Raw genomic sequence first — 26486 nt, forward strand, 5'->3', positions numbered from 1 at the left:
AGCACTCTGGGAGGCCGAGATGGGTGGATCGCTCAAGGGCAGGAGTTCAAGACCAGCCTGAGCAAGAGCGAGACCCCGTCTCTACTAAAAACAGAAAGAAATGATCTGGCCAACTAAAATATATATATAGAAAAAATTAGCCGGGCATGGTGGCACATGCCTGTAGTCCCAGCTACCTGGGAGGCTGAGGCTGGAGGATCGCTCAAGCCCGGGAGTTTGAGGTTGCTGTGAGCTAGGCTGACGCCACGGCACTCACTCTAGCCCGGGCAACAAAGTGAGACTCTGTCTCAAAAAAAAAAAAAAGAAGTCTATTATCAAATGCTTGTTTAGATTCTGTGAAGATGGCAGAGATCATTATTCACCATGTATTTTTCTGTTTCATTGAGCAGTAAGATAGTTAAACAGCTCAAATAAATACCAAATGATGAAAAGTTATTAAACTGTTAACTTTCAGTATATAATGGAATCAAGTAACACAACTCAGAAGTCCAGTTAGGGCATAATCTTTTGGAAAAATTTCTAATCATAACCTTTGGCTTAGAAATTTATTTCATTTAGAGAATTTTATTTTCTCTAACAGTCACTTTGTCTTTTATATGCAAAAATAAAACTATTAGAATTAAAGACTTGAGAGGCAGTTTAAAGTAGATCATCATAGTATGAATTGATGGTATTCAGTGAAATGGACTATGAAAATAAACATTTATCATGAATAATCTTGTCTTGACCTTGAAGTATTATAGGTGCACTGGCATCATACTTCCATATCAGCATTTATTTGAGAGATGCTATCCCCACAAGTATACTCAACTCTATAATCTTTCAAAAGTGGGGCAATTTCTCAGGAGTCTGACCACTTAACTATGCTTTTATGAATCTATTTATGGACCTTATCATATTTTTCAAAAAGAGTTGAAATGGATTTATGTGTACGTGGTAATTGATACAATGGATGCTTGAGAACTTATTTTTAAAAAGTGTTTTTAGCTTTACTATTTGCTTAAAAAATTTTAACCTGAGAATAAAAAGAGATAAATTAAAATTTTTTCTAAAGCATGTAGTAGACACTACTTATTTCAATAGCATTCGTAGATGTAGGTGGAGTGAATGGGGAGTTGTAAGATGTTTGTTTCCATTTTCTGTAATTCCTTGCTTAGTAAGTAAAGTAGAATATATATATGTTGAATATATAAATATATATCAGTATATACAATATATATTATATATTAAATATATGAAAAATACATTTTAAATCTATAAAGTATATATTAAGTATATGTAATACATATATAAAGTATAAATTAAAAATATATACATTTACCAAATATTCAATGCTTCTTCCCCACACCTTCATGGGAAGTATATTTTTCTACCCCAGACATGTCGGGCTTTGCTATACCATTTTCTTTGGCTATTGATATGTTAGTAGATACAATGCAAGTAAAAGTTTGAAACATGTTTGTGAGCTTGTGCTTGCTCTTCTGTGCTTCTGCCTTTTGCAATAACATGCCTCAGACAACTGCTGGTCCAAAGAAAATGAGAGGCTTATAAAACATGTCTCAACTTGACCTGAAGCTTAGACCTAAGACCAACAAACCCAGCTGAACCCCAGACAGTTAGCATATGTGGGAACTAGAAATAAATGTGTGTTGTTCTAAACCACCCAAGATTTTATAGTTGCTTATTACACAATATGGTAGGCAGCATATGGCTCAACGAAGATATTCACATCTAAATCTCTAGAACCTGTGAATATGTTACATTACATAGCAAATGAGAATTAAGGCTTGCAGATGGAATTAAGATTACTAATCAGTTAACATTAAAATAGGGAGGTTGCCCTAGGTTTTCTGGGTGGGCTCAACATAATCACAAGAGTGCTTTAAAAAAGAGAAATATTTGATTATAGAAAACCAGAGAGATGGCAGCTTGAGAAGGAATCAGTTTGCTCTTGCTGCATTTTAAGATGTAGGAAGGCAGCCATGAGCCACAGAGTATGGGCAGTCTCTAGGAGCTGGAAAACAGCAGCAAATAGATTCTCTTCAGGAGTTTCCAGAAGGAATTCAGCCCTAACAACACCTTGATTTTAGTGATACGAATTATAAACTTCTGACCATTACAACTGCAAGACAATAATTTTGTGTTATTTTAAGCCATTAACTTTGTAGAATTTGTTATAGCAGAAATAGGAAAATTATAGTATGCACAGTAATAGATAATAACTCAAAAATTAGCACAGAAAAGTGAAGTGATACCATAAAAGCATTTGGGAAAGAGTGGTCAGTGATAAAATAGCTATAGGAGCCTTCAAAAATTTTAAGGAAACTGTTATAGGAGCTGGTAAAATGGTAACCTGTATATAATGGTGAACCATTCCATAAAATTATCTTTTGTGATATAATGAAAGACAGAAAGTATACCCTGAATTTTAGCAAGGCATAAATACATTTCAAATCAAAATGTTGAAAGTATGAGCTGGTGGTTGCTAGTTAAGATATTACCAAAAAAAAAAAAAAAAAGGTAAAATCAGAAAAGAAAGGTTAGTTTGCAAACAGAATTATGAAATAATATAGAGAGCCCCAAATTCCATTAGAAAATGTGAGCTGTTTCTTACCAAATCAATGTTTTGTTCATTACAACAATTTCAGGAAAAAGATCAAGTCCAGGATGCTGCCAATAATATATGGGCTTAGGGTAAATATCAAATCAAAGCTGTGGTGTAGAACTTTGTTAAGATTCTAAAAATATTAAGGTCAGATATAGTTAGTCCTTTAAACCAGTCAAAAGAGCTGCTGGATTTATTGTTTGTGGCCCCAGAGAAGGCTTATATAGTCAGGTACCTGTAAATTAGTCAAAAGAGATGGGCAGGCATATAAAACATAAAGGTTAATTTTATGTGTCAACTTTGCTGGACCATAGGGTCCAAATATTAGGTCAAATATCATTTTGCATGTTTTCATGACAGGTTTTTTTTTTTGGATGAGATTAACATTTAAACCAGTGAACTTTGAGTAAAACAGATTTCACTTTATAATGTGAGTGGGTGTTACCCAATTAGCTGAAGTCTTTACTAGAACAAAGATTGACCTCTCCAGAGTAAGAAGGAATTCTGCTAGAAGACTGTTGGACTTGAATTGCAACTTTTTCCTGGGTCTCTAGTTTGCTGGCCTACCCTACAGATTTTGGATTTACCAAGCCTCTACAAGCATGTGATCCAATTCCTTAAAATAATTCTTTCTCTATCTCTATATACACATACACAGACACATTCAGGCATGCACACACCCTGTTGGTTTTATTTCTCTGGAGAACCCTGACTAATCTACCATGTCTAGAAAAAACTATGGATGTGGCTTTTGGCAAGTGAATTTGAGTAAATCAAATAAACAACTACAAAATTTGTGGGAGAACTCCAAATATCCATACTGTAACCCCTTACATACAGATTAAAAGATTATCCTTTGGAGATGATAAAATATAAAAACTCTGCCTTGAAGGATATCACACATAGTTAATAATTAAGATACCATGTCAAAAACATGGTGAAAGTTCATATGCTGACTATTAAGATCTCTCAGAACTCTTCCATCAGCTCCCCAAACCCTGCAATTTAGAAGTATATACCTCCAGGAAGGACATTTAAAAAATGTTCTTTGGGGAATCTGATCAGACTAAAATAAAACATCTAAAGATCAAAATGTGGGTCCCCAAAATAAATTTAAGTCTGATGATTCTACAGAGAAGCCTATGTTGCTAAGCCACACACAAAGGCCCAGAGTATTTAATCAGCCTTATACTGGCATACTCTTAAATATTTCATAAATATGAAAGGTCATCCACCCAGTGATTGGAATGTGAAAGGGAAGTTCCTCACATGAGTAAAAACCAGGGTAGTAAACAAAGAATAGTTTAAAAAACACAGAATATTCAGAGAGAATAAAATTTCTAAAAAAATCTATAATTATATCTTCAAAACCTAAAATAACTTATTCCAGGCATAAAACAAGAACAAGATGCTATATCAAATAAAGAACATGAAGTAAACAAAAAGATTGATATGCAACAAAATGTAATAGAAAAAAGAAGAAAATTGAAACAGAAGAGTTGATTAAAGATATATAAAGTAAAGGATAAGATACAGCAAGAAAAAAATTAGGCAAGAAATTAGGACAATGAAAGAACCAGCCAAGTGCGCAAATATCTAAATTAAAAAAAAAAACAGTATAGGAAAAACAGAGAAGAGTAAATCAACAAAACAAAAATTAAGAAAATTTCAAAATCTTCAGAGTTAGCTATTTTCAAATTATCAGGATTCACTAGGGTTCAGGAGAATGAAAGAAGTGGATTTACATCACACCACATCATTGTGGCATTTTATATTATTGGGGGCAATATGAAGATCCTGAAAACTTATAAGAAGAAAAAGTATTATAGGGTTTTATGCAAATGAACCAAGAAACAGAAGATAACTAGACTTCACAACAGCAATAATTTAAAGCTGAAGACAATGGGAAAATTATTTCAACAAATCTGAAGGGAAATGATTTTCCACTTAGAATTTTATACCCAGATGAACTATCAATATATGTGACTCTAGAATAAAGATAAATTTTGAACATTCTTGGTCTCAAAAATTTTATCTCACATGTATCCTTTTTAAGAAAATTATATTAAAATGTGCTTCACTAAAATGAGAGAATAATCCAAGAGAAGATAGTAGTCTGACATTCAAGAAATAAAGCCTTCAACCTGAGAGAGGTAATGGGAATCTCTAAAACAATCGTTGAGAGCTATACTCGGATGACAGCTGTAAGAGAGGCTCAGACATTAACTCATTTAAATTGGGTCAAGAAAAATGTAGTAGAAGATATTTCTTTAAGAAGATAAAAAAATAGAACATTTAATCTATATGAATATTGAATGGAGATTTATACAACAAGAAAAGAGTTACAGATTGACTTAGTGATAAAAACAAAGACAAAATGAGGCAATTATTGACAGCAAAGAAACAAAAATTATGTATGAAAAATGATTATTAATTATAGGCTCTGTTATGAAAAGAATTTAAATAATTGTAATAACATAAACACTGAATATTGGTTTAACTGGAATGTTTATATAACTATATTGAGATGATAGAAAGATAAAAAGTGTGTTTGTAAATGCTATGGTAAAAGAGAAGGGCCATGGTTAAAGAGAGCTAAATTCTTATCTTTTCTATAGGAGAGAGATAACTCCTAAGCCAAAAATAAAGAAAATCGTAATATAAGCATACTATTTTCCATGGAGATATGGAATAATACAATAAACAAATCAGTAAAACGTTTCCAATATACTGGTCAATGGGAAATGTGGGCAGTAGACATAGAGGGTGAACAGTTGTGTTCATGAGACTCCTGGCTTTCATCATGGATGTTATGTAAATGTTTGATTCTTTATACTATAGCATTGCAAAAAATAAAGTTAAATTATATAAAAAAAATTTTTTCTTATATGTTAGAGGAGAGCAATATTTGCCTCAGCACAAACCCATTGAGAAATCTATTAGATGATTTATCTTTATTCTGTAATTCTTAATTTTTTAATTAATCCTTTCAAGACATTTATTGATCCCTAATGTTGCAAAAAATGTGAACCATATTTTTACTTCTATTTCCCGACAATTTTTTTTCTGTCTTGATTTATATTCACCCTTGTTAAGACCATCAGTGATATCATAAGCTAATTATAAATTGTTGGACTTTCCCCTAAGTATGTTTACTGTCATTTAATTTATATCTCATATTCAGCAACTTAACTCAGTTTAATATTCATAATAAGAAAAGCAAACAAAAATCTGCATTTGGATCATTTTGATTTTCATTTCTTCTATGCAATAGCCAAAGTTATTCTAGATTTTAAGAAACATGGGCTAGAGAGATAACTAATGGCAGTCAGAACACAAATTGTGATGTGGGATTCACTCTTAGGTAGAACAACAAGTTAATTATATTTCTAACTAGTTTTATTTTGTATTTTATGCAAGGCCAAGGATGAAGAGGTAGGAATAAGCATGTCCTTTCTTTAGAGATAGTGACGAAATGAAGTTCTTTTTCAGATAAATACAATAGTGTATACTAGGCATAGGTAGAAAGAGAAAATCCACAATAGTAAAAAGAGCAAAGGCATATTTTTAGAAAGTGAAGATCATAGATAAATATGAATTTGTGTTTGGGCATATCTATCAATATACCAATAAACTATATTTCTATAGGTTGAGTCTTTCTATGGAATAGTAATCATTTAATGTGATTATGATTAAGATAGTCACTGAGTCAGCTGAAGTCTCGATGTGCCTGGATAGACTTATATTTGCTGATTAAAAAGTGAGGAATGTGCAGATAATATAAGAGTGCCCCTTAATTTATCAGGATGCTAACAATAGACTTCACAATTTTATACATTATAATAAAAGTGAAAGTCTTATTAAATTTTCATTTCATTTCTGCTTTAAACTTTCATACAGATCTACTTTACCTTGTGAAACTCGTATCTATTTTTAAGATCTCAATAGGCAGATAATTGAACTTTAAATTCTCAGGTATGTTACACGAAATTCCACTCTTTCCTTCCGTTGCTCAAATGTCACCTACCATAATATTGATTTATCTCAATGAGTATTTCACAATAAAATGAGTATTTCTAACTTATTATTAAGAATATCCAGCAAATTATCCTAATATTTTCAATTTTCGTACCTTTCTCTATGCCAGTGGTTCTTAGACTAGAGAAATCATGAGAATCACCTGAGAGCTTGTCAAAACAGATTGCTGCTCTGCAAACTCAGTTTCCAATTCAGTAGGTGTGTGTTGAGGCTTGAAAATTTCCATCTGTAACGTGTGCTCAGAAGATGCTGAGGATGCTGATAGGTTCAACACACTTCAAGAATGCTGTTATTGATTATACGTAATTTTTTTGATAATTCAAAAATCTAATCAATATCTATTCATTAATCATCTGTCAGATATTATGTCAGAGACAGAGATTACAGGGGTGAAAAAGACAATGTTTTTGGTTTGTGGGCTATCGAATCCAGACAAAGCCTTTTACCTAATTTCCCACTGTGAGGATCAAATCCTTGGCCTTCTAGAGCAGTACTGTCCAGAAGAAATAGAATGTGTGCCAAACATGCAATTTTAAATAGTCTAGTAGCCATATTAATAAAGAAAAAATAAGACTATGTTGATTTTAATAATGTATCTCATTTACCCAAATATAACCAAAATGTCATTTTAACATGTAACCAATGTAAACATTATTAATGAGATCTGTCTATATTTTTTATTTTTATACTAATGCTGAAATCAATGTGTAATTTATACTTATAGCCCATCTCAAGTTGCCCTGCACTTCACGTGTTCAATAGCCACTTGGCTAATGGCTAATGGTAGCCATATTGTGCAGTGAAGCTATGGAGAACCAAGAAGCTATGAAGAACCATGTCATATTCTCAGAGATTTTAGCTGTGGCTTCTATGAAGAAAACTGCCATGTGCATATTTTCAGCACTGACCTCTCATTAGGGATTGTGTCCAGTATTTCCAGCTGTTTATGGCTCTTCTTAGATTTATTTCAATTATCAACCTCAAAACTTCTAAAATTGCTTTCCCCCTAACTAGCTATTTTTTTTTCACATCCCTGTTTCTTTCAGTGCTTTATCAGGTTAAAATCTCAGTGTTATTTTTGATTCTTTATTTTTAAAAATTGACTATATTTTCTTATGTTTTCCCCCAAGATTTTTAATACTACTCTTGTTTTGGATTGGCCCTCTTTCAACTAATATCTAGATTATTACACTGGCTCCCATTTCTTTCTTCCACTTCATTCACTATTTCTCAAAACATATTGCATTCTTGGCACTGTACTGTGCTGTAGAGATAAAAAGATAAGTGAGAAACAGCATCTACCCTCAAGGACTCTGAATTATCTCTTCTTTCTCTAACTCATCTTGTTATGACAGTAAGGCTGTCATCCTCTCTCTTTCCTGCTCAGAGTGCCCAGTGTTCAAAGATTTCATTGCCTCAAACATAAGGTTCAAATATGATTTTATTTCCACACATTATCTTTACAGCCTAATGTACAATTGCCCCACAGCACACAACTCCTGCTTAGACCAGACTGATTTTCTCATTGCTCATGCATTCTAGTCCTGTGATTTTTGTCCTTGATGTTTCATGTATCTGATTATGTTTTTAATTTATATTTATTATTTTAACTTCTAAAATCTCTCACATATATTATATTCTATTAGGCAAATGACTATTACTTTGAAGATGAAGATTGCTTATATTTGAGTAGGTTCAAAAGGAAAAGATGTTTACTTGAGATATTGATAAGAGCTGAAAACTTCAAAGAAGACTCCTGTTCAAAAAAGTAAATCAACAACAATGATGACAAAAAAAAAATGCCTAGGGCAAGTATTCAATCTTTATGGACATTGTTGATCAATAAAAGTATTTAGTTTATGAAAGAAGGAATCATTTAATTATAAATATTTCCCACTAGAATTAATTGATAAAACAAAATATAACAAGGCATTTTCCCACCAAAGTGTTTCCAAATAAAAGATTCCATTACTGAATAATATACTTGTAATAATAGTATAAAAGTATTCCTATTTTGGTACCTAAACTTTATCCACTAAAGATGAGATTTTCAGGTCTCCTAGTACCTGTTAACTTTGTAAGAGATACTATTATTTAAATATTTACCTTAGAACCTAATGAGGCATTATAATATAAATGTGGAGAAATGCTTGATCTCCTCAAACTAAACATACACAAAGAAAATCTAATATTTAGAATTATTTTATATCAGTAATGATATATATTAGATTCCAGAAAAAACAGAATTTTTGCCAAAATATGCACTTTCAAATAAAATTAACATTGGAGAAAACACACTGGTTATGGAAATTTAAAAAATTAAAATATTATAAATCAAAAACAACATACAAGAATGTGACTTAAATATGTTACTTATGGGTTTCTTGTGTAAGAAAATACATAATTTTTTTGAAACAGAATAATTAAGGGACATTCTTTTTGATCTTCATTTTTTTTAGAATAGTAAAACTATAAGAGCATGATAGTAGTTGTTTTTGAAAAATCAAAGATATTATAGTACAACTGAACTTTGGATTCAATACAAATTTCATTATATATGCATTTCTCACTGAAAAGATGGAAAGAGCAAGGGAAAAATAATCAGATCAAGTTCTTAGAATTTGAGTGGGTTGCATTACAAGAGAGGAAACTTGAGCTTGGAGAATTCAAATTTTATAATGAGCACTAAGCATGCCTGACTTTTGCTCCAGAGGGATACATTGGATCTATCTTCCAAGTCTATTTCCTGTACAAACATCTTTGAAAAGATAGCTTAGAACAGACAGTGCCTCTACTTTCTATATGTGCAGAAATGCAACAGGTCTATGAAGAATTATTTGCTTTCAGGTCCTATTTGGAGGAAACAATAAGGGAAGAACTGATGGGAATCCAAATCTTAGTTGTGCTATGTACTAATTTAGCAAATGATAATTGGCATGATGTGGAGTTAAACCACCTACCCATTATGAATCACCATTTTTCCATTATTACAGGTATAATTCTACCTGATATATATTGTATAGAAAAATGAAGAAAAAATGTGAAGAAAATATACACTCTAGAATTAATTATAATTAATAGTATAATCTTTATTAAGAGTTGTTTTCCTTTTATAGTTGAGCAGTTTAAGTAATAACCAATTTATAAGAGATCTGTTTTCCAGAACCATCTTATGATAATATGTATACATGTTTTCACTCAGTTGCTGTCTTTTGGGAAGATAGGATGATGTGTAATAAAAGGAGAATAAGTTTTAAAATAAAAAAGGTCCAGATTAAAATCCTTATAATATCTTTTAATATGGATGGTTTACTCAAGTTTTCAGAGCCTCATATTATAATTTATAAAATGAGCTAAAAACTTCTATTTTCCAGAGCCCACAAGTGTCTAGCGACTGAACAGAATAGAGACATAGGAAAGGTGCTAATTAAATGGTAATAATTAAGTATATGCTTTTTACAACTGATATGATTGGCTCAGAAACGTCTATATTTTTATATAAGAGTAGATATTATAATGCCATCTAATAATGAGTTTTATTCCAAGTAGATGTAGAAAAACACTACCACATAATCTTATATAATTGTATATTGTATATTCTAATATATTATAGTATCAAAGTATAAACAGTTATGTTGAAATCAATATACTTTCATTTCTATATATATCTAAAAATTTTTTGAGCCATGTTGAGGTTGATTTGCTTATTTACATAATACATATAAGTATTCCAACTCTTCATTTCAATTCTCTATTAAAAATATAATTAAATTACAAATAAAAGGAAATACATACTGACACTAAATGGGGAAAATCTACTTTGAAAACTTTGTTTTCATATCAACCAAATAATGTAAATGATTATGATATTAAAATATAATATGAATGTTGCATTATTACATTATTAATTTACTACTTACTGAGTCAATAATTTGGTATAGGATTTTCTTACAATCTTTTTGATAATTATTGAGGTATGCTATATTAGATTTCAATAATTATAAATAATCTTTAAATGTAGATCATGTTCTCAAAATTTCATGTCTTTGTAGGTTTTTCCCCAACTTTTCCAGATGTTTTTACTGTTATTTTTATCATTTTATCATTTGCTTACTTTGCAACAGTATAATTATATTCAATTTCCTTATTGTAAAAGAGTGGCAGACAATAACAAATAAAATTATCTTATGCAACATAATGCACAAATACATCATTTGATTTTAATTTTAATTTTTCATTGTTTTTGTGATTATTTTAAATTAAATTTATTCAATCAATGACCAAATAATTATTGACTGTCTTTTATGCATGAGGCATTGTGTTAGGTGGTAGAACAACATGATAAACAAAAATATGTAGGGTTTCTGCTCTCACAAAATTTAAAATCTATGTAAGAACAGATAAAATCTAAGAATTTTTTTAATGAATGTAAAACTGTGCCATGTGATGAGTGTTACTAAGGAGAAGTACATGGTGAAATGAGGATTCCTTGACTTAGGGAAATCAGGGCAGTCATCCATGAAGCAATGAGTGAGCTGAGGTCTAAAGAAAAGGTAGATGTTAACAAGTCAAAGGGGGAAAGGGTGTAGTAATAGCGCAGGAAACCATATGTGAAGTGATCCTGGGCAGAAGAAATTGCCTGGATAGACATTGTGGAAGAGACAAGGTACAGTAGCTACTAGTTTTGTGTGTGTATGTCTAGAGCCCATAAGAATAACATTTTGAACCCTATATCTAACGAGAAAGAGACAATAAGTGATCATTTCAAGTTACAATTTGATGTTATGCTAGTGTTGTGGATTATAGCTGGTATCTGTTTGCAAAGTCAGAGTTACATAAGCATAGAGTCAGAAGACTGCTATCACTCATTTTTCTGAGGCCTTTCTCTGATCCTGGCTATGTGTGGCCAAGATAGTCTTTGAAGTGAATGGCAGTGTATCAGTTGTCTATTGCTAAAACAACACTGTATAATGTACTACATCCAATATTCAGTGCCTTTGATTCTTAGAACAGTAAGTGTAGCTCACAAGTATGCAGGTTGACTTGGTGCTTCTGGCCCAACTACGCTCATGTATAGGGCCTGTGACCAGCAGTATATCTGCTAGAGGCTCTTTTAAAACCATGTCTGTTGGCTAGTATAGAGTAGCTTCAGCTGGGGTTACAACTGGGCTGATTCAGCTCTATACCAGTTCCCTTATCTTCCAGCAGGCTTGGCAAAAGAGCAAGAGAGGAAGTGAGAAAGCACAATTGCTCTCCCAAGCTTCCTCTTGTTGCAAATTTGCTACTTTCCCATTGGCCAAACAAGTTATGTGGCCGGGCCCAGAGTCAGCATGGAAAGGCACTACCAAGAGTCATGGATGCAGAAAGGTGTGAAAAATTGGGACCAATAATTCAGGCACTCAACCACAGTTGGCCTCTGGAGCAGCAACTGTGGTATCAAAACAATAGGAGTGCTCCACTTTTGGAGAGTTCCCTCATAGGCTTCAGAGAATGACAAAGAAACTGAAAAGTCACTTTGGCTGGAGTTCTGAGAGCCAAGGCAAGCAGGTAAAGAGTTGGAGCTGGAGTGGCTGGCCCTACACAAGGCCTTATTTCTAAATTCAGTGGGGCTTTTTCTTTTTTCTGAATTAGTGTATAAAATGAACAATAAACTTTCAAATTAGGGATTTAAATATGGCACATTTACAGAGAAATGAAAATTAATTTTCTTGGGATATAATTTTCTAAGAGTAACACTAAAATTTATGTCATAATTTTAATAGAAAAATTATTAAAATCTCATTCTAATCCTTAAGAATACTATAATTCTACCATATAACATATATTTAAATCTACTTTTGTTTCTGATCCTTTGACATTTTTAAAAAGAAAATCATTTTCTTTCTCATTATAGTACAAACGTTGAAGTGCTTTTTTAAGAGAGTTCAGTTGAATATGTTTTCCATTTTTGTGTGTATGATAAAATATGATGTTTCCATGGCTTATTCCTCTTTTAATTTCCCTAAAGCGTATTGCTTCAATATTTCCTTTGATTCCCAAACTTTATAATGTTTACTTTGTCTAATTTCAGGAAAATTTTAAAGTATAACATGAATACAGAAAAGTATACAAAACATATGTGGCCAGCTTACTTTTCACAAACTGAATATAACTGTATAAGGACCACCCAGATCAAGAAAGAGAGTATTACCAGCATCTCAAACACTGCCTATCCTCTTGCAAGTACTCCCTCTCTCTTCTCAAAGATAAAACTCTATTCTGATTTCTATCATCTCAACAAGATTTATCTTTTTCAACTTTATATAAGTAGAATTATATAGTCTTATTTATCTTGGTCAACTTTGTGTTTGTGAGCTTAATTTATTTTGCATGTAGCAGTATTTTATTCCATTGAATTTGTAAATAGAGTTCTATATATGAACACACACACAATGTATTAATTCTATTGTTGATGACCACTTGTTTATTTTTAGTTTTGTGGCTGCTACAAAATGGTGCTTTCTTGGTAACTTTGTACATGCCGTTTAGTACATATATGTGCACATTTTGAATGTTATATACCTATGAATATATACTTAGAAGTATTAGGTTTATACATACCAGTATATATCTGAAGGAATTGGATAAATTCTAGGATAATACCTATGAGTATTGGGTATATATAAAAGTATTATGCTCACTTTAGTAGATAATGCCAAGTAGATTTTGAGAAGTTCGTACTTCTTTTTATTTCCTCCAGCAGTGTATGAGGTTTTTATTGTTGCAGATATTCTTAACCCCTGGTACTGTTATTTTTTACATTAGTCATTAACTAATTCTGGTACATAGGTTATTGAATTTAATTGTGGTTTTACTTTGTAATTCCTTGTCAGATAATAGGCTAAACACCTTTTTATTTGTTTGTCAGCCATTTGGATATTCTTTTATGAAGGACATCTTTAAGTCATATTTTTCTTTTGGATTGTCCATTCTCTAGTGACTATTTTTATTTTTTATTGTTTTCCTTTTTGATGTCTATGTATAAGATTTTTTAAAAAATGTATTCTGGATATGAGTCCTACATTGGGTACTTGTATTATGAATATCTTTTCCCAGTGTGTGGCTGCATTTTCATTCTCTTTTTTGTAGCCTTTTGATGAGCAGAAGTGGTCAATTTTACTGAAGCCCAATTGCATGTTTTCTTTTATGTTTAGTGTTTATTGTGTCTCATTTAAAAGAGCTTTGCTTATCTCAACATTTTGAAGATACTCAGTATTTTTCTTGTATAAGTCTAATATTTTATCATTCACATTTATATCTAAAGTCTATCTGAAATTTACTGAATTCTTTCTGTAAAATTCACACTCAAGTCTTCTGCAAATAAAGACACACTTACTAATTCCTTTTCAATTTTGATCATTTTTTCTTGCTTTATTCTACTAGCTCTGGTAAAATGTTAAGTAGAAGTAGCAATAACAGTAATCTTTTTTCATCCATAGTCTCAAGGAGAAAGCATTTAATTTCAAACCTATTCTTAATTTTCTTAAAAAGCTATGTAAATATGAATGCTGAAATTTTAAAAATTCTTTTTCTGCATCTATGGACATTATCATATGATCTTATCTTTTTTATTAATATAACATTATGAATTACATTTAAAGTTTTTATACTGTTTCAATTTTTTGTTTTGGTGACTTTTTTATTGTTTTGGTTGCTCAGGGTAAATTTTTTTATCAAAATCATTTTTATGTTCTCTTTTCAATTTCATTGATTTCTGATTTAATAATTTCTTTTTGTCTACTTTGACTTTGCTCTTCTTTTTCTAGTTTCTTAAGGTGGAAGCTTAGATTAATGATTTTAGATCTTTTTTCCTTTCTAATAAATGCATTCAGTGCTATAAATTTCCCTTTAGACATTGCTTTTGCATCATTTTATAAATTTTGATAAACTTTGTTTTTATTTTAATTTAGTTCAAAGGGCTTAGAGGCCCAAAATATTTTAACATCTCTCTAGCAGATTTTCAACCCAAGATATTTAAGCAAGTAAGATGGTTCCAATTCCTTTTTGGGAACAAGATGTAAAAACTCTCTTCCATATCAGATTATTTCCCTAACATATTTTTCTTTGTGTCAGAGTTGTGTAATTTCCTAGATCAGAAGCTACTTGTGCCACCATAAATGCTTAGAACCCTGCTGTCTCCTACATCATATGGCATAATGCCCTTGTGAAGGTATATGAAAAATGCTTAGCTGCATTAGTCATCAGAGCAATTCAAATTAAAACTACAATGGGGATATCATCTCACCCCAGTTAAATGGCTTCAAAAAGACAGGCAATAAAGAATGCTGGAGAGGATGTGGGAAAAGGGGAGCACTTGTACATTATTAGTGGAAATGTAAATTAGTGTAACCAGTATGGAGAACAGTACGGAGGTACCTCAAAAAACTAAAAATAGACCTACCATATGACCCAGCAATCCCACAGTTAGGTATATATCCAAAAGAAGGGAATTCAGTATATCAAAAAGATATCAGCACTATCATGTTTACTGCAGCATTATTCACAATAGCCAAGATTTGGAATCAACCTATGTCCATCAGTGAATGAATGGATAAATAAATTGTGGTACATATACACAATGGAATATTATATAACCACAAAAAGAATGAAATCCTGTCATTTGAAACAACATGGATGGAACTGGAGAACATAACGTCAAATTAAATAAGCCAAGCACAGAAAGACAAATCTCATACAGTCTCACTTATATGTAGGGGTTAAGTATTAAAAATAATTGATCTCATGGAAACAGAGAGGGGAATGACGGTTACCAGAGGCTGGGAAGGCTAGTGGGGAAAGAAGAATAAAGGGTGGATGGTTAATGGGTGAAAAACTATAGATAGTTATAGAGTTAGATAGAATGAACAATATTTGATAGCACAACAAAGTGACTACAATCAACAATAAGTTAGAGTATACTTTACAATAACTAAAAGAGTGGAATTGGAATGTTTCTAACACAAAGAAATGATAAATGCCTGAAGTGATGGACACTCCAATTACCCTGATTTGATTAATTCATATTGTATGCCTGTATCAAAGTATCACATGTACCCTACAAATATATACATCTTTTATGTATACTTAATAATTAAAGTAGCAAAAAATAAAATTCCATTATTATAATATCTTATAAGTGTCATCTGGATACATTAAACATTCATTTTAAAGAATCTTCATTTTTTTTTCTAACATTGAAAATTTTACTTAAATGGAAATAGTCTGGTTTTTTGATGCCTGGCATCATTGTGAATTTCTTGTGCCTTTTCAGTCAAGTAACAGTCTGTTTCCACATTGTAACTTTCTAATTACCTCTGCCCAATAGTTAATCACAAAGTTAAAAAAAAATTCCAGAGTTGACTATTTGAAAAATTCTTTGATTGTACCTGATTTCTGCTTCTTCCTATGCTCTGAATATATGAAACTAAGGGTATAGAGGGGAAAGTACATCTCATTTCTCACCCTCCTATATGGGTTGATATTCAAAACTCCTAACTCTGAACTCTTGACACTTTAAACCTTGTTACGTATGTGTTTATTGAACAGAGAAAGTTTTTTTAAAGAAAGAAAAAATGTCTAGACTACTTTTCCCTCCTATATTCTTGTCTCTTACCCAGAACATCTTTTTCTTGTTGTTAGGTTTCAGTCACTTGTTTAGAATGTAAACTTCTTGTAATCAGGGCCTTAGTCTGTCTTGGTTATTTGCATATCTAGCACCAAGTACTGTTTCTGAAACTGAATATATTGTACAGGAGAAGGAAGGAGACTATTTTTGGAGAATTAATATCTTTTACTGAGTGCATGATATTTTCCATTAAGAAACCAACACAAATTCAGTGACTTTTTTCTTATGAAGAAATTTATTAGGGCTCAAAATTAGTCTGGATTTATGAAGCATCATTAAAAACTCAATGGTTACTTAGAGAAACTGGAAGTCTACATTATAAAATCAAATGAGGGCCATCCTCTCTTATGAGACAACTTTTAGATGAAGTCTTGAAAAGAGTAATGGTAACAGGCTTCACAAATAATTGGGAAGAAATCCTTCCCCATTCTTGTTTTCCACCAGTTCTGTTACATCAGAGGCAGCAACTTCTTTCTTATTGGCTCCTATGGTCTACTCCAAAGAGGAAGCATCAATAGTATAGCTTGAACTGTTTGGAGATATAAAGTTAACAATGTCAATAAACCTAAATACCAAATGTTCTTATGATCAGAACTTGATCACTGTTATATTCTGAATGTTTTTGTCCACACCAAATTCATATTAATAGTTGAAACCTAATCATCAATGTGATGGTATTAGAAGATGAGGTGGTTGGGAGGTGATTAGGTCATGAGGGTTGAGTCCTCATGAATCGTATCAGTGCCATTATTAAAGAAACCTCAGAAAGTTGTCTTGCCCATTCTGCCATGTGAGGACACAATGAGAAGACGGCCATCTGTGAACCAAGAAGTGGGCTTTCACCAGACACTTAATCTGTTGGCTCCTTGATCTTGGAGTCTACAGCATCCAGAACTGTGACAAACAAATTTTTGTTGCTTATAAGCTAGCCAGTTTGTGGTATTTTGTCATGGAAGCCCAAGTGGGCTAAGACAGTGGCCTATACAAAGTTATCATTAAATTAAATAATCAAAAGAATTCTTTCTTTACTGTTATTCCTCCCCAAGAGAGATTAATACTGAATATACATTTCTTTAAGAAAATACAAGCTGACTCCTGTTATCCCAGATATTACTTATTTATGAGATTTTAGAAGCCAACAAAAAATACTTCTTTTTCCTTTTCTAAGCCTGGAACAAATTAAGATAATTACACAAGAATTTGTAAATAGCAATAAAAATATTAATATAACTAGTATATAGAATGTGATGGTATCTGTATGGGGTGAGCTGAAAGCACATTTATTCCTTCACCACTGTGCTTGCCATTTTTCTTATTTCATATACTTGATCAATTTGATTATGTTTTAACTTGTTTACTTTTCTTCCTAGAAAATGAAGAGGTCATGGTTTTTGAACTCTCTAAGATTTCCACAATGCTATGTTTATGGCTAAAAACTCATGCTTGGTGGGTGAAGGAGGAACTGATGATAAAAAGCTTTTTTTCTGTAACTCAAACTGCTTATAAGGTTATAGATGAGTCAGAAATGCAAACAACTGTAGTGAAAGGAAAAGAAGTTTGTCAGCCAGGACTATATAAAAAGACTTCCAGACAGAGTAAGTGGCATGAAGAAAAAAATGAAAATACTTCATGTCAAGGACTTGGTCTTTTTTATACAGAAACCAAAAAATTCTTTCACTGTAAAATGTCTTTGGCTACAGAAAAGACCAGATGACTTTATTATAAAAGTTATTAGCTGTTCTAAAAATAATAAAAACGTATCTTAACAGGCTTAACCTATTATTACAAAAATGTTTATGTTTCACTGATATATGAATACATTTGAAGATTAAGAAAGTAGAAGAAATGTTATGAATTTTGAAATATTACAAAATTATTTCTAGTATGTTTATTGGAAAAAATATGAATCAAACATAGGATACTCTGTTTTTTCCTGCATACATTTGTACTATTGGCTTTAAATGTTGGCATACATTTAATTTTTGAACATTTCCAAAATATTTTTTAAAAGACTTCAGGTTTTTTGAAATACTTCAGACTTTACCTAAAATACATAAAAAGCTTGGAAATCTTTTGAAGTCACTCCTATCCTCATAAGAAAAAAAAAAGAAAAAGCTGAACAAACTGAAAGCCAACACTTTTCTTAGATTCATCAGAGAATTGAGGTCACAGGCAAATCCCCACCACAAAATTTGAAGAGAGAGTTGAATACAGATAGTCACAGCCCAGATCAACTTACTTGAGGCAGAGGCTTCTGATGCCAATAAGTACAGGCACACATTGAAGATATTGTGGGTTCAGTTCCAGACCACCCACAATAAAGCAAATATCATAATAAGGTGAGTCACATGAATTTTATGTTTTCCCAGTGGATATAAAAGTTATGTTTACATTATACTTTATTAAGTATGCAACAGCATTAAGTCTAAAGAAATGATATACATACCTTAATTTAAAATACTTTGTTGCTAAATAATCCTAACAATCATCTGTCTGAGCCTTGAGGAAGTCATCATCTTTTTGCTGGTGAAAGGTCTTGCCTCACTGTTGATGGCTGCTGACTGAGCAGAGTTGCTGGAGAGTGGGGTGGCTGTAGCAGCTTCTTAAAATAAGGAAATAATGAAGTCTGCTACATTGATTGATCTTCCTTACATGAAAGATTTCTCTGTAATAAAACATGTGGTTTGATAGTATTTGACTCCTAGTAGCACTTCTTTCAAAATTGGGGTCAATGCTCCCAAACCCTGCTTATAAAAATCAGAACCCTGTTAATTAGGAAGTAAATAAGAACTCATATTAGTTAAACAATGAAAGGTCCATACCAAACTTTCTACATATGCACTCTGTGTTCATTCCACTGGACTTTTTCACCATTCGTACACTATCTATTTTCATATTTCCTTGCCTTTGCTCCTTTTCTATATTCCCTGTGATGAAAATATGCCTGCTCTGTTTACTACCAGTTGAAATCAACAGTTTTTAAAGGTATATCTTAGCACTTTCTCTATGAAATCTTCTTATCTTCTTCCTCAAAATTCATTATTTTCTCTTCTAGTCTCCTGAAGATTTTCTTATCAAACAGCACTTATTCAGAATAATGTGAATTATATAAGAGCTTTACATGTTATGTTGTATTCCTCCAGGATATTTTTGCCTCTTAGAGATCAGACACTTGTCCTATTTGTTTTTGTGTCATATATCAGTGCCTTGTATTTAACAGTTATTCATTATATTTTCTGAATTAAATATATAGATCTCACTCTAAAGAAATCTAAATTTGGTAGGAGAGACAACCTGCTTTTATAAATGATACAATAAAAGAGAAAATTTGGGAATGTCCCAAGAGAAGTCCATATAAAGTGCATTGGAAGTTATCTCTGTGGGTTTTGTCAAGAGTTGACACTAAGTATGTATTTTCCCTTTTTCCTTGATCAGTTTGGACTTAGGTTTCTCATTGATATGGCAGCCGCTGACTCTAGATCTTTGTTTCCTCAAATATCCTTTTCTCCACATTTTCTTCAATCTCTTTCAATTTCTGACTACTTCTTTTTTCACAAATGTGTACTGAGCTCTCTCATATTAAATGGTAAAATAAAGAAACCATTTTTCTCTTGATTTTAATTTGCTTTTTAGTTTCATGCATTTTTCATCTTACAGTTCACCAACTGTTCTGGTTATTTTCTCTTTCCTCTCCAGATCAAGTCTTCATTTTTCCCTACCATGAATGGATTATATCAATGGGTTTGCAAGGCCTCAGGTGTATCTTAGGCTTGGCCAAGAGGAAATTAGAGGGAAAACAGAGAATGGGAATAGAATATTCATTTTCTCAACCCCATTCCTGAGAGGTCAATTTAGATTAGTGTGTCCTTTAACTAAAGTTCATTGCGTTTTTCAAGACAACCTAGTCTCTTTGACATTCATCTGGGTTTCTTAACTGTTCTCTTAGCCTTTAGGGTTTTAAAGTAGAAAGACTTTAGCTGTGGTTCCCCAAAATCTGCCCCTGCAGTTTTAATTATTTTCTTTGTAAGCAAACCCTTCTAAATCCTGTTGGGATCTTATTGTGCACATTTTCTCAACATGCATCCCCTCCTTAGCTTTTTAAAATCTGGATTACCTTCTTTTCTCTTTAGGAAGATGATTTATTGCTACGTGACAATAAGGACAGATAGACCTCTGAAAATCCATTTCATCCCAAATACTCTTCTGTTTAGAGAAATAGTACTTGTTAGGAAAACATATGTGAGAGAATTGGTGAATGAAAGCCTTAGGCAAGAAATAGGTCATAAGTATATGGCACAAGGGCAGTGAAAGATTAAGACTATTTATTTATTACTTATCAGAAGAAAGTGATGCAATATGGTTATGTGATTTGGAACAATTTAAAGCTTCCACACTACAGATTTTAGTTGGATGCCATGCATTTTCCTCTACTCTATGAGAGCACATTCCTTAAAACTCAGTGCTGGGCTATGTCATAGATTACCTATATGGCTCAATGGAGAAATTAGTGACTTTATTAAAATTTATACTCATTAATTATGAGATAATATTTACCCTAGAGCCCTGACAAGATTTAAAATTATAGGCAAATCATGTATAGTACTTGAAAAATGTAACAGTTAAATATCTTAGATAACACTACATAAATGTTTCATTAGCTTTAATTCTATTGAATTATTTTTAATTCTATTTAATGTTCTAACTTAAACAAAATAACACACTAATTATGAAAATGAGAGGCATAAGACATCAACTCATTAATTTTATGACATTTGATGGCATTGGTACTATGACTAAATTAATTAAATAACTTAAATTTAAAAACATTTAGCTAAATTATTTGATATCTCTAATTGGACTCTTTAGAACAACAGTAATAATAATATAAAAGTAAATTAGAATCTTGAGCTGGCTGTTCTTACTGCATGTATATGATCAATGGAAAATTTTGATAGGAGACAAGATAAAATAAAGATTACATTTTTAAAATTCTCCTTTCATAGTGTCATCTAGGTAATAGTTCCAGACTAATTGACCACAGTTTGCCTTTAGCTATCATAACAGTTTTCCATTGAGAAGTAACATGTAATGCACCTTGGGAACAATATCTGGAAAGATAAATACTGACTGTTAATAGTAGTTACCATTGGGTAGCAGGAATTTAGATGGTTTTATTATTTTTCTTTTTGCTCATTTTCATTTATAATTATTACCTACAATGAGTATATTTTTTGTTAAATTAAAAAGAAATAATCAAAATTCTCATAATATTAATTTTAAGAATTTCTTGTGATAATATATATGCAGATAAGTCAGATTAGACCTGAGCTACCTCTTCCTATTAAAGATAATGTTTAAATTTCATTGATTTTAGAATATATTTGAACTTAATGTGATTCAATTTAGAACATAGTGCTAAGCACCTATTATGTGTCCTAGGTACCTGCTAGACCCTGAGCAAGGATGAAGAGATGCAATCTCTATCTGGGAGGCAGCCAAAGAGATGTCACAAATTGTAATACAAGTGAGAGGGAGATGAAGTAAGATGAACTCTACTCTAGGCTTGTACCAATTAAAGTACAGAAGAGCCATTATTACTTTTTTCAGATGATTTTAAGGATTTTAACAAAATAGCAATATTGGTCTGAATCTTTAAGGATGATGAATTAAAAAGCCACCTGGTTTAATATATTTCTTAACAGTGCATCTTTGATCTTAGCTTTATGTGCCAAGTAACATGATGTCAATTGTCTGTAACATCATAGACTGTGAATGGATGAAGAAAACCAGGAAATTGGAAATTGTTACTGAGTAAAATCTGCTGAACAATTTATGTCAATAAATGTAAAGACAGTCTCAGAGACTGTTCTCTTTATGCTATTTTCATTAATGAATTTAATAGAGAATGAAATCAGAGTCAGAAACTGTCAAATGTACAGATGAGAAAGTTTACTACAATGAGAAATCAACTACAAAAGTTTAATCTTGTGTTATGATGTTCACACACCAATAAAAGTGTACAGACTATCTTTATGGTTTGAATTATGAATCTAAGCTTGAATTCAGGAATCTTAATAAGTTTTAGGAGCTTCCATTTGTACTTCCTTGATCTGAAAAAAAAAAAAAAAAAGAGTTTACATGGAAAAAAGAAGAACCCATAAAGAGAAAGCTGACTTCTTAGGAAAATATGCTGATTTAAATAGAATTTATTCACTATGCTTTGTGTTCGTATATTGCTACAAAGAAGTCAATGTATATAGTATAAGAAATATAAATGAAATAATATAGCTCTTGGGGAAGGGAGTGCTTTCTTATAAATACTAATTACAAACAAACATATAATTATTCAACTCAAATATGTTGGAATTCTAAGAGAAAGGAATGGTTTGAATTTTCTGATTAATTGAAGATAAACTTGTATGTTTTATAAATTTCCTAAACTTTAGTAAGATAGACAAAGCCTAATTAAATTTACTTTTAGTTGATTTTATTGAACTCAGATTAAATATTCTGAAATTTCAAACATGCTTATGTTCCATAAATTTTGGTGAAGAAGCACTATGTGCTGGGACTGTTCTAGCTATTTAAAAGACAATACAAAGAATAAAACATTAGATAATAAAGGACAGTAGTAGAAGGTATCAGAAATTAGACTGAATTCATTCAGCAATTACTTATGAGCCACTATTTGCCCACCATTGTTCTGGGTGCTGGGAGAAGAGTAGGAAACAGTACGAGCACATGAAACAGAACAATCTTCCTTCATAAAACTTATTGCTGAGGGAAGTCTATTATTAGCTTCTGCCTAAGAGTTATTTTAACACCTGCACCCACCCAATCTTTAAGCCCCTGAATCAGGTCTCAGCCCTGTCTCCTAATCTCCTATTCCAACACTAGGTGATCTTTTTCTTGAGCCAAGTCCAATTTCAGCATGGTGACACATGCAAAGGCAAATTACTCTGAGTCTGAAAACCCTGAAGATTACAGTAACTTTTAAATCCAGGTTTTCTTGAAGAATATGATATAGAAGAAAGTATAGCTCACAACTCTCATCAAAACTTCTTAAAAGTTTCCCTAATTACATTTTTGTCCATTCATATTTTCCCCTAACTTGTTTCCCAGTCTATGGTAGTTCACTTCTCTTTCTTATTGCTTAAGACCCTGTGCTGTTTGGTCACCTTGTTGAATCTGTAAGGCATTCAGGACCCCTGGTACTTGTGCATTTATATCTTCACACATTATACATTGCAGATCATATATTTTCTTTAAAAAGCATGAGAGGAAAAAGTTATAAGTACTTATACATTCATATGTTTAATCCCTGTCACATGTGTTTATACATACATAATATGCATAAATATTTACTTGTGTGAGAGAGAGTTTACTCAAAGACACGAGATACAGCGATTTACCTCAATTCTTGAGAATCAGAAATGTGGGGGAGTAAAGCTTTACTAAATGACAGATATTCAGTGGTTGCATAGTCAGGTAATATTGGGAACATGACTGTAAATAAATGAATGAGAAATTGAGTTTGACATTTGCATGATGAAATATGAAGCACATTTTCAATAATTTCAGTGATCTCCTAAATATCATTCAGAAATGTTGGCTGACCTAAATTTCCGTTTAGCTAATGACTTCCTTTGCAAAGCATATGACAAGCTGTCATTGCTACAACACTAGTAATACATCAATAAATTCCAACTTTTGTGAGTTTTTGTATATTTATACCTAAAGCAGTGGAAAAATCCCTGGGTACAATAGAAATTGACACAATCTCTTATAAAACCAAGAGAGAATATCAATGTTTAAAACATTCATGTATTTGAATATAATGCAAAACACACGACTGTATATGTCTCTTAAATAAAGAACATTTACCTGTATCCTAAGGTAAAAATCCTCATTCATCATTTTTTTATATAAACAAAATAACCTTCAGAAGTCTATACCAAAGTTTTTAATAAAAAGTACTTGCAAAGCCAAGAAGATTTTATTAGGCAATGCAATTCTTTTTTTTTTTTCCCCTAAACAAGGTTAAATCCTTAATAAGTAATACTAATAGGTTTTTCCCATTCCTGGTTAGGTTTTTCAGTGGGAAGTGATAAACAGGGAAATTGGCAGAGAGGAAATAAAAATCTTGAGGCACATATTTTAAATTTTAACTCAAATGCTGCAAATTGAAATTCTTATTAATTTATATTCTTGAATAGCCATCAGTTTGTAATTATCTGTTCTGCTCATTGAATGAAATGAGATCATTTTAAATTGATCGTTTATAAATTGTTTGGTATTTGCATGGACAATCAGTACTGAATTGGTGAAGTCCTATTGCCATAAGCAGAGACTGTTTGATTGCAAGGAAAAGAAGCAATCATAAGTTAGCTCTTCAAAAAGGGGAGATATTTGGCAGGTGTATACCATGTTACTCATAAGTAAAAGCAGCTTAATCTCCCTTGGGTCTAAAGTTATGGAGTTTCCATTCATTGCCTTTCATTCATATTTTCATTTTCTCCTCCCCTTTCCTCTCTTTCCCTCTCCCTACTCTGGAGTACATTTGTCTCTGCAACTCTATCTTGGGCTAAATGTTGTCTCATCTCTGCTTACTATTGCACATCTGCTTCTTTTACTCTTTCTTTCTGGAGTCTAGAAAGAATGTGGTCACCTAGACCAACCAGTGTCCCATATGTGGCTACCCTAGTGGAGGTTTTTACACAGACTCTAGTTCAAGAACCCAACAAAGTCAAAGTAGATATCTCAAGTTGTAAATGTAGCAATTTTCATCAAGTGAGCACCCCAGCACCAATGAACTGTGACGTGGAAAGGGCTACACAGACTTGGGCAAAGTGGGAGTCCATTAGAAGCAGACTCTATCAGGATGGGTGAGGGTAGGTTCTACATAAGGATTGACGAGTCTCTCTAGTTCATTCTGCTCCTATAGGGGAAACCCAAGGCCAGTGATAGAGATGGTTAAAATTCCCATCTATTTGCTATTTTAGAAAGGTTAAAAAATTCCCTTATCCCACCCACTCTTCTACAGTTGAGTGTGGAACTCGCTAGAATTCCCTATTCAGAAATCCATTCCTTTTTTGGGAAAGCACATTCTCTTAGAAATTAAAAAACTTTAGACTTTACATATGATAAGACAGAAATGTGGAAAAATATATGCTAGTTGAAATGGACTCAGTTATCTGCTTAGAATAATTTATAACTGCTAGGAACCTTAGATCTAATCTAATCTCACTCTTTGTTTATAGAGAAACAAAGTAAGTTGCAGGAGTTTAAGAGGTTGCCCAAGTCCATTTATTTATTTATTTATTTATTTTCAAAGTATTAAGGGGTAAGGATGTTTTAGGGTACATGGATAGTTTTTGTAATGTTTGAGTCCTGACTATAGGTATGCCTCTCACCAAAATAGTTTTCATATTACTCATTAGGTTGGGTTATTTGCCTCCCCTCCTCCTTCCTCCCCCCTGGTTAATTTCCACTGAGTTTTACTTCCTTCTGTTCAGATATGTACCCTTTGGTTAGTTCCAATTTAATAGTGAGTACATATGGTGATTGTTTTTCCATTCTTGAGATACTTCACTTAGGAGAGTGGTCTCTAGTTCCTTCCAAATTGTTGCAAAAGGCATTATTTCATCTTTTTTTTATGGCTGAGTAGCACTCCATGGTGTGTGTGTGTGTGTGTGTGTGTGTGTGTGTGTGTATGCACACAACACCACATTTTATCAATCCACTCATGAATTGATGGGCACTTGGGTTGATTCCACATCTTTGCAATTGTGAATTGTGCCACAATAAACATTCATTATTTCATTATTTCTTTTCTTCTGCTGGCTTTGGGTTTGTTTTTTTTTCTTCTTTTTCCAATTCCTTGAGGTGTGACTTTAGGTTATTAATTCCTGATCTTTCCATCTTTTTGATGTAGGCATTTAAGGCTATGAATTTTCTCCTGAGCGTCTTTTTGATGAAAAATCTTCTTTTCCTTTGGATAGATACCCAATAGTGGAATTGCTGAGTAAAAGAGAGTAGTTCTACTGATAGTTTTTATAGGAATCTCCATACTATTTTCCATAGAGGTTATACTAATTTGCACTCCCACCAGCAGTGTATAAGTGTTCCTTTTTCTATGCATTTATGCCAACATCTATTGTTCTTGGCCTTTTAAATAAA

The 26486-nt window shown here is 32.1% G+C and overlaps 1 long non-coding RNA gene across 2 annotated transcripts in view; it reads left to right on the top strand.

The window, feature by feature from the left end:
• Positions 1-22128, top strand: part of LOC123648203 — a 34344-nt gene extending 12216 nt beyond the window's left edge. Inside the window, exon 3 of one of the 2 annotated variants that reach the window (XR_006738520.1) lies at positions 21747-22128. This is a non-coding gene — a long non-coding RNA (uncharacterized LOC123648203). Of the gene's footprint in view, positions 1-8289; positions 8360-21746 lie in introns of those variants that run through there. The other variant, XR_006738521.1, reaches the window with a different exon arrangement.
• The last annotated feature ends 4358 nt before the right edge of the window (positions 22129-26486 follow it).

This window comes from Lemur catta, chromosome 12, assembly GCF_020740605.2.
Source record: "Lemur catta isolate mLemCat1 chromosome 12, mLemCat1.pri, whole genome shotgun sequence".
NCBI lineage: Eukaryota > Metazoa > Chordata > Mammalia > Primates > Lemuridae > Lemur > Lemur catta.